Source organism: Montipora capricornis, chromosome 3 (genome assembly GCF_036669925.1).
Source record: "Montipora capricornis isolate CH-2021 chromosome 3, ASM3666992v2, whole genome shotgun sequence".
Taxonomy (NCBI): Eukaryota; Metazoa; Cnidaria; class Anthozoa; order Scleractinia; family Acroporidae; genus Montipora; species Montipora capricornis.
This window is the reverse complement of record NC_090885.1, coordinates 50,958,016-50,966,614: the sequence shown is the minus strand read 5'-3', so window position 1 is coordinate 50,966,614 and position 8,599 is coordinate 50,958,016.

Genomic DNA, 8,599 nt, shown 5'->3' with positions numbered 1-8,599 from the left:
GCGTACCTCCACTCTGCCTGCACTCTATCATAAACTCGTTTGGGGTCTTCGCCGCTTAGAATAGGGTCTGACTGAATTTTGCTTCTGACGCAGTCCATACTGATTTCACGAGCTTTGATTTCATTTGCAAATAAGGTTTGCAAAGCCTCTAGGGAATCTTTTTCCCAGGGAGAGCGAGTTGTGGTTTTAAGAGTGTTATCTTCAATGCTTTCGAATGCAGAACTAGAGGGTTCGTCAAGTCTCTCCTCTGGTTGTTCTCCATTACCTATTTTCTTTCCTCCCTCATGATTTTGTGCAATTTCTGTGAAGCCTTTACCGACGATTTACTTTTTTCAAATACCCTGTAGTATTTTTGTGCTGTTGATTCTCGATGAGCCATGAGATCAGCAAGGTTGCTGGCAATTTCTTTGTGTTGATCCCAGCATCTGGTAACAGCACTTTTCTGATAGAGAGTGTGAGAAACACGACCCTCGATACCAGCTTCTTTAAAAATCGATCCCATCACCTTAGTAATTTGACTCAACTGCAAACTTCTGCCTGACCACGACAAAAAAATTGGGTCCAAAAGATTTCAAGATAATTGTGCAAACACTCTGTAAGCACCACCTGTGCAGGACCATGTGTGTCAACAGTCTTGTGGTGGAGAACGCGCACCACAAATCTGTCGCCTTCCTTCTTAGCTCTTTGGAATTCCGTGACAGTCATGTAGGCAACGACACCAGATCTATTAGCGTTATCTATCATTATCTGTGCCATTAAGTAATCTCTAACTAGAGTGTACATTGACTGAGTGATGTCCATATTGTGAGCTCCGCACAGTTTTCTCAAAGTAATTACAGCATCTCTTGCGGACTGGCTTTGCTCGAACTTGTTCACAATCTAAGGGGTGATCAGGCAACTCACATCCTCCTCAAGCTTTTCCCAGTTGCGTCTTGTATTGTCTCGTCTGTAGGATGTCGACCAATTCTTGAACTTTTCACGCAAGGCAGCAACTTCCCCCTTCTCAAAATGGACACCAGCAGGTTGATCACCGAGAACGAAAGAGCAATAATGTTTCAGACTCATGAGATACGACTTTATGGTAGATGGATGATATTTCTTTTCAGCGTGTGGAAAGAAAACATCCCTGATCTTTTTGGTATTCAATTGAGAAGCAAGTTCCCCACCCATGACTGATAAAATATTCTGCAATTGAGAAACGTGCTGTTTACTGGTTTTGTTGTCCTTTTTTTCTCCGTCTGGCAATAAAAGCCAGTCACCAAACAGATTCAATACAGTTTTTGATGATTCACTGCCACTTTCATCACTTATGTCAGGTACTTGGAAATTAACAGAAGGGTCAACAGCAGAATTCTCTCTCTCTCTCTCCCAGCGACATCCTCATGTGAATTTCGGAGCCGGATGACAATTGTTGGTCTTCTGAATCCAACCTTTCTTCTTCCCTGCTTTCGTCTGTAGCATCTTCCACTCTCAGAAATATATGAGGTCTGTTTCCACTTTGAACTTTTGCAATGGAAAGGTATTTCTTATATTTCCCATCAGCCCTCGATAATCTATGTTTTCGTTTGCAGGTGTTGTGGTAGCCTCTCTGTTACAGTCATGCAACCAGTAAACGGACATAATCTTGCCTTCTGATTAGGCTTCTTAGCGGTGCATCTCTCTCCACTGCTCTTTCTTAATTTACGATTACCGCTAGCAGCAGTCTCAGCACTGGAAAATTCCTACTTCTTACGAAGTTTAAGTCGCGATAACGCTGTTCTGGCATATTCCTTATTCCATTTATGCACATTGCGCAGATGCTTCAGTAGATGAACTACCTGGGCTTCACAGGACGGGACTGGGCAAGGCTTCTTCATTCTCTTTCTGCAAATTTTAATTTCTTCCTCTTCACTTTCTTGTTGGTCACTATCCTCATCATAATCCACCATCACTTGTCGGTTTTTAACATTTCCTTTCTTATCCTCTTCATTCTCTTTTGAAATCTCTTTATCCAAATGATTACTTCTTTCTTCTGTTTGACTGTCTTCCGATGAAAAGGACCCTTCTCTTTAAAAATCACTATCTTTCCTTTCATAGGTCGTGTTCTATTGGGATGGTTGAGTTTTTTCGTGTTCTATTGGCAAAAAACCGTTTTTGGTTGGTTTGGTTGCTCAACTTTTTCAACCCGCATCAAACCATGTTGAAACGGTTGGAAAAGCATCGGTAGCAACCGCTGTGGTTTTCGCGGGCTCTTAAAAGCTGCTACTTGCGTGATTAGCTGCGTAATTTGTACTGCTCGCGTGACGCTCTTTGTAAACAAGAAAGATGGCGTCCGCGTACCAAATGCTGGATGTTGAGCAACTAAAACAAATAGGCATAGATGAACAACAACAAGAAGCTGTACCAAGTTGCTCCACCACAAACGACGATCATTTTATGCGGTGGACGGACGAATGTGTAAAATTATTAATCACATTGTACCAGGCGCATGAACCGAAGTTTGCAGATGTTAACTTCAAAAACAAGAGTGTGTGGGAAACAATTGCCGCAGAAATGAAGAAAAAGGGCTACCACCCAACAGCTGTACAGTGTGCAAACAAGTGGAAGTTGAAGGTAACAAAAGAGTGACAGGAAGGGGGAAGAAAACCTGTAAGTTTTATTATGAACTTGGAAACATTCTTGGCTACAAAACAGCGGTAAATCCAGTCGCAACAGCGTCAAATTCTGGTCGAGGTGAAATAACAGAAGAAAAAAGCAAAGTATTATGAAGGCACTGGAGAAGAAGGAACGGAGGACCAAAGGGCAACAAAAAAGAGGAAAAGGAGTGACAGCGGCCGCCCAAAGGCATCGAGCGAAGCCATCCTCAAACTTATTGAAGAGTGCAAAGAAGAACGAAAGGCAAGAGAAGAGAGGCAATTCGCTTATCTGCAAAAAATGCATGAAGCCAAAAATGAAAATTATGTTGGGTTTTCTAGAAATGTTGAAAAAGTGATCTTTTAACGCGACTTAGAATTTATGCTTGAATTTTATCTTCAGTTGGAAGTTTGAGAATTGTAATTTGTTCTCGTGTACTGCAACACTTTTACGACCTTTTGAAAAGGACAGATTTGACAGACATTTATAGTATTTTAAAGATGAAAACCACCTTTGAATGCAATTTATTTATTTGTCATGCATATAAATTGAGAAAAAATACCTGTTAAAAGAAATTTTACCTCGTTGGAATATAATTTCTTATTTAACAATTTTCAGTATAAATTATGTTTTTAAAAGAAAACCTTTTTAAAGTGTAATTTTTTATTTATTAATTTCCATGTGTATAAATTATCGGAAAATATTTTTTAAATATAATTGTAATAATGGCTCTTGTACAAAAGCATCAAGGTTGGATGATTATACAATCCACAAAAATGATGTTTTTACAGGACACACTTCATACTATAAAAAGCAATGGCACACGTTCATTCTATAAAGGATGAATTGCTGTTTCTCAGGTTGATTAATAATCCATGGTTTTGACTGAAATTGATCATATCACTGATAATACTGAGTCACAACCCAAGAAGCATATTTTTAATTCCATTCCTTTTAAGAGTGGCATTGGTATTGCGTCCACCAATATCTTGAAAACTGTTCACTTCTTCTTCATCATCATATTCTTCGAAAAAATGATCTCCACGCATTAAACAAACATTATGCAAAGTGCATGCAACAATGATGACCTTCACAATATCATCCAAACTGTCCATTTCAAGGAAATGAAGGCGTCCAAACTGGGCTTTTAACAGACCAAATGCCCTTTCAGTCACCATTCTTGTACTAGAATGCACAAAATTGTAGCTACGTTCAGCTTGGGTGAGGTGACTATTATCCCTATAAGGGGTGAGAAGCCAATCTGCTAAAGGATATGTAGAGTCTCCAAGAATACCCGTACAAAACGAGTAGCGATGTTGCAGAGCTGCAAAAGAGCTGTCAAAGGGCTGGCTGCAGCAGTCACAAATTTTGGCTGCAAAAACAGCGCTCTGAAGCTATGTAGCAGCGGTTTTGCAGCTGTGCAGAACTTCACAAAAGGCGCTGCAAAATCGCAGCAAACAGACTTCAAAAATGCAGGGAATGTTTGGGCGCATTTGCAGCGCTTCGATTACAGTGGTGCCAAAAAGCAAAGCATTTTGCCATCTTGGCGCAATGTTACGGATGATCAAATGTAATCAAAACTATTTATAGTTTTACAGATCGTGCTGTTTATTTTTACGTACTGAGAACATACGTTTAAATACATAAGGCATTGATTGAGATTCATGTAACTGATAAACTAATTTTTGAGCAAAGCAGTAACTACAGTACTTCATACACTTAACACACGATTAGCCTGTTTCACAGTTGCGTAATTTTTCGCCAACACGGACACTACAGGAAGGTCACGCAATGGAAAGAAAATGCCTTGTGTCGATCGTTGTTTTGTATACCTAGTGTTTACAACACAACATATCGACAGTTACAGGAATATAAACATGTCATTTTGAGAGAGGAAAAAAACCAATTTCTTTCTCTTCATGCCACTTTATCTCTGTGATCCCTCGCAAGTGTGAATCCACCCGCCTTCACTCGAAAAGAAATTTGTTTCCACGTAATCTTGAGGCCCGTTTTGTTGCAGCGACATCGCTGGATGAGAATTTCAAGTGATGTACTTTTAATCCATAGTTGCTGCATGCAATCGTCATGACGCGTGTTACTTCAGATCAATTAACAGTCTCCTTTTTTGCCAACTGGTGCTGGAGTTTCCTCTTTGCACTTCCTCTCTTGTTGCGAATTGTCTTAGCGTAATCAATTCGGTCTGAAATTTTCCAGACGGTAGCGCAGCATTTTGCATATGCTGGAGAAAAGAAAGAGAGAGAAACGATGGTTTAATAATAAATATAGACCTTCGAAAGTCCTTCGTGTCATGTAGATGGTGCGCGGAACGAACGTCAACCCCCTGACCTCTCGCGACTTTCTCGCTCACTCATCCACTTCGCGTACGTAAAATCACATTTAGCTCGCCAAAACATTTTCACCTGGGATTCTCGTGAGATTTGTGGCAAGTTTATAATAAATAGAGAACCGATCCATTTTGAATAGTCTGTACACGATGATAGCGCGAAGTTTGAACTGGCCCTTCTGATAAATTTTATAGTGCTTAAATTCAGTGTTGGGTAGACAAAATGTGACGGTAATTACCGTAATAGTGTTTGTATCGGAATTCGTAATTGCCAAAAAAAGCGAGGAGCGGATTTTCTAAGAAAAAAAAATTTGCTAATTTAAGGTACATAGGTAAAGGGTTTCACTGACAAAATCAGTGACTGAAGAAAGCGTCTGGCTTTTCTAATTTTTGCATATATTTGTCTGCAATTCTTTTCCGCAGACATTCCCACGAAAAATATATGACAAACCTGAAAATTCTAAACATTCATGAATATTGCTAAAATATCTCGTAGCTTACGCAAAATGTTTTCAGGGAAAACTGCTAGACATTTTGCTGTCGTGGCATACCTGAACATGCATGTACAATTTTGTCATCCAGATTCTCCTGCTGCAAAGCAAGGGTCCGCAAGTCAAAAAAATAGCATAGAAGCTTGTTTAGCATCTCTGTTGGCCTTTTCCCAGCTTCAATGTGAATATTTTGGATCTCTACTTTTGAAATATAAACCCCAGATCCCTCGTAGAGTTCTTGTTTTCCGGGTCCGGGGAGAAAGTGCTGTGCGTGCACGATTTCGTTTTTAGCTAGGCCAGGTGAGGAAATTTCTTTTGATGTCTACTGTTGAAAGCAATTTAATCCAGTTAGCAAAATATAACACATATTTCCTTTACCTTCAAAATGAAAACCGGCGCCAAAGCCAACTCTGCGTACCTGATACATGTGTACACTGTCTGTTCCTGAAGCTAACAACTGTCACAGGAACTGTTTGACAGGTGGTGACATTTCTCAAGAAAAAAAAGATGGTGTTGGCTGGTGTTATAAATATTCGATTCATAACATGAAACTTACTGTAGACTTAAGAAACTGTTTTTTGCAAATGAGAGATGTTGAATGGGAATTGAAAGGTACACTCAGTTTTGTGAACTTCGTTGTTGGCCAGGCAAGCAATTATATCCTGGTCGCTATAGAGTTTGAACAAAACTGAGGTTTTCCGTAGTCAATACGCTCAACGAAAAATCATTTGCATATCTTTGTTATGCATTGCCTGGGGCCCTACTCACCCTGCTGTGTAAATTTGAAGAACGTACTCACTGAAAAACCGTAGCTGTACACTGCTAAAGAAGACACAAAAGTAGTGATGTAATAAGTTACATTATAATAAGTACCTGGCACTTGGTTTCTTTTCAGGAATTCTATTTCCTTTTTCCGCACTTCACAGTTAGCGCATGTGCTACTGACACTATTTGCGGCCGTGGGGGTCTCGGGAGGTGAATGTGGTCCATCTTCATTGAGGTCTTCAAGGTAGCTGTAATCGGGCTGATGAGCAATGTTTAGCAAGTCATCATCATCCCCATAGGCGAGGCTTAACGAGGAGTGGAATAGTCTTCCTAAGTCGTCATTGTCTTTCTGGTTGATATTTAAAGACTCTGCATCATTTTGGGCTGACTTTGCAGTCGGGAGCGTGTTAATATGAGTTGAAGAGGGAACATTGACGACAAGGGAACAGGTGTACTGCTTGTGTTTGGAGGACTTGGAGTGTTTTGTGGCCTCGTTGCGGAACATTTAGCTGGAACCAATGCAGGAGGAGCCAACGAAGGAGAAGCAGAGGAATTGCCAAGTTCAGTCCCTATGGTGAAATGTCATGCAAATGTCGAGTTGGAGCTTGGAAGAGTAGTACTAGATTTTGAGTCAGTTTTTTTGCGATTTTCGATCATTTGTTTGTTAGTTAATGGTGGTAGGTCATGGTCACAGTCATGGTCATTAACTGTTATGCTTGGTGTGTTTTTGTCTCTAGCGCCTCCTTGTTTTTCGTTGTCAGCTATTGTACCGAAAAACTTTGCCGCCAGAGATTGTCTGGAAGCGATCTCAGCGGTCTTTTGTATTTTCTTTTCTTTGGATTTCAGCTGTTTTGTTGGAGTTCCTCTCTTGTCTTTTCTTTTTAAAGGGGACTTTTTCTTTGACAATTTTTTCTTCTTGTTATCACTGGCCTTAAGGTCGCTGGCCGATGGCAGACAAGGCTGCTCTCCAGAAAAACGGGTTTGCCTGTCATTTTCTGAGTCCCAGTCTTGGCCCTTTCTGTTCTCTTTCTTTTGCGATTTTTCCTTTCACCAATGTCTGACTGAGTCCTTGAAGCCAATTCTTCCGCCAGCTTCACACACTTGAGTTCCAGTTCTTCGTTGTTTTCTGAGGTGAATTAATGCATATAATTTTATCTGATTACTAGATATCTAAAATTCACTCTAGATAATCACAGCCTACTTACAGTCTTGTTTCCTTTTAGCTTGTGCATGGTTTCATTGGCGAGAGCACTGCGTCAAGCCTGCGGTTCTTACAACTTCGTTCGTACTTTCGTCAGGAGAGTTACGAGAGTACGAACAAAGTAGTAAGAACGTCACGAGTCGCTTTTAGGATGCTTTTGAAGGGTTGCATTATTAAACTAGCTTGGGCTAGTTAATAGCTACACTGTGTTAAAAAATAAGACTGTAAGAGTCATACTCTGTAAGATTCGAGTAATATTAAAAGGTCGCGGCCACGGTACCTCACCGATTTGGCTGAAATTTTGCATGTAGTATTGCTTTGGGGTCCTAACTACGAAATGGATGTTTCAAAGTTCTGGTACATTTTATTTTGGGAGTTCTGAACATGGCCGGTTTCTGTCGGTCCCGAAGGGGAGCCAATATGGCGGATCACACGACTTCTTATCATCCTCCCTTCCAGCTTACCATAATCTTTAACCAAAATCCATTAACATCGCCTTTAAGAGCTATCTTCCTACTCACGATCTGTGTGAAATACGTCTTTGAAATAAAAAGTTTTGGTCATGTTCGAGTGAAAAGTTGTAGTGTACTTCCAGGATACTTTTGAGACACATAAATATACTGTAAATCGAAAGGCCGATATCTCCCATGTTATGTCGATTAACAGTGAACTATTTAACCTGGATGTAAAACTGTCATAGCAGATTTACCGGGAGAAATAAAAAAATGGGCAACTTCTTCAGCACGAGAGAAAAAATTTAAACAAGTGTGACCATTGTGCAAAGGAAAATATGTAAAGTTTAACATGATAATCGTGTCCAAATGTTAGCATATTTCCCTTCGAAACAGCCATTTACTGACTTTACTACTTTATTTGTACTTGCAATATCCTTCGAGTGATTTATCGAAGAGGTTCTGCTTTCACTAATGTAAATAAACAAACCATTGAAACAAATCTTATTTAGAAGGGGAACGATCTTCATATCTCAAATACGCCCGTTACGCGCTATCTTTAAGCTGGGGAAACTATATCCGTATTGAGGTAGCAAAACAGCGAAATATGTCTCGAGGTCATGTACAGTTGAATGTCTAAATTCTAATTCAACGCATACTATGTCAATAATCTCGGCCTAAAGTAAACAAACACTCTCAATTAGGTACACTTACTTCTTTGTCGCGTATTGAT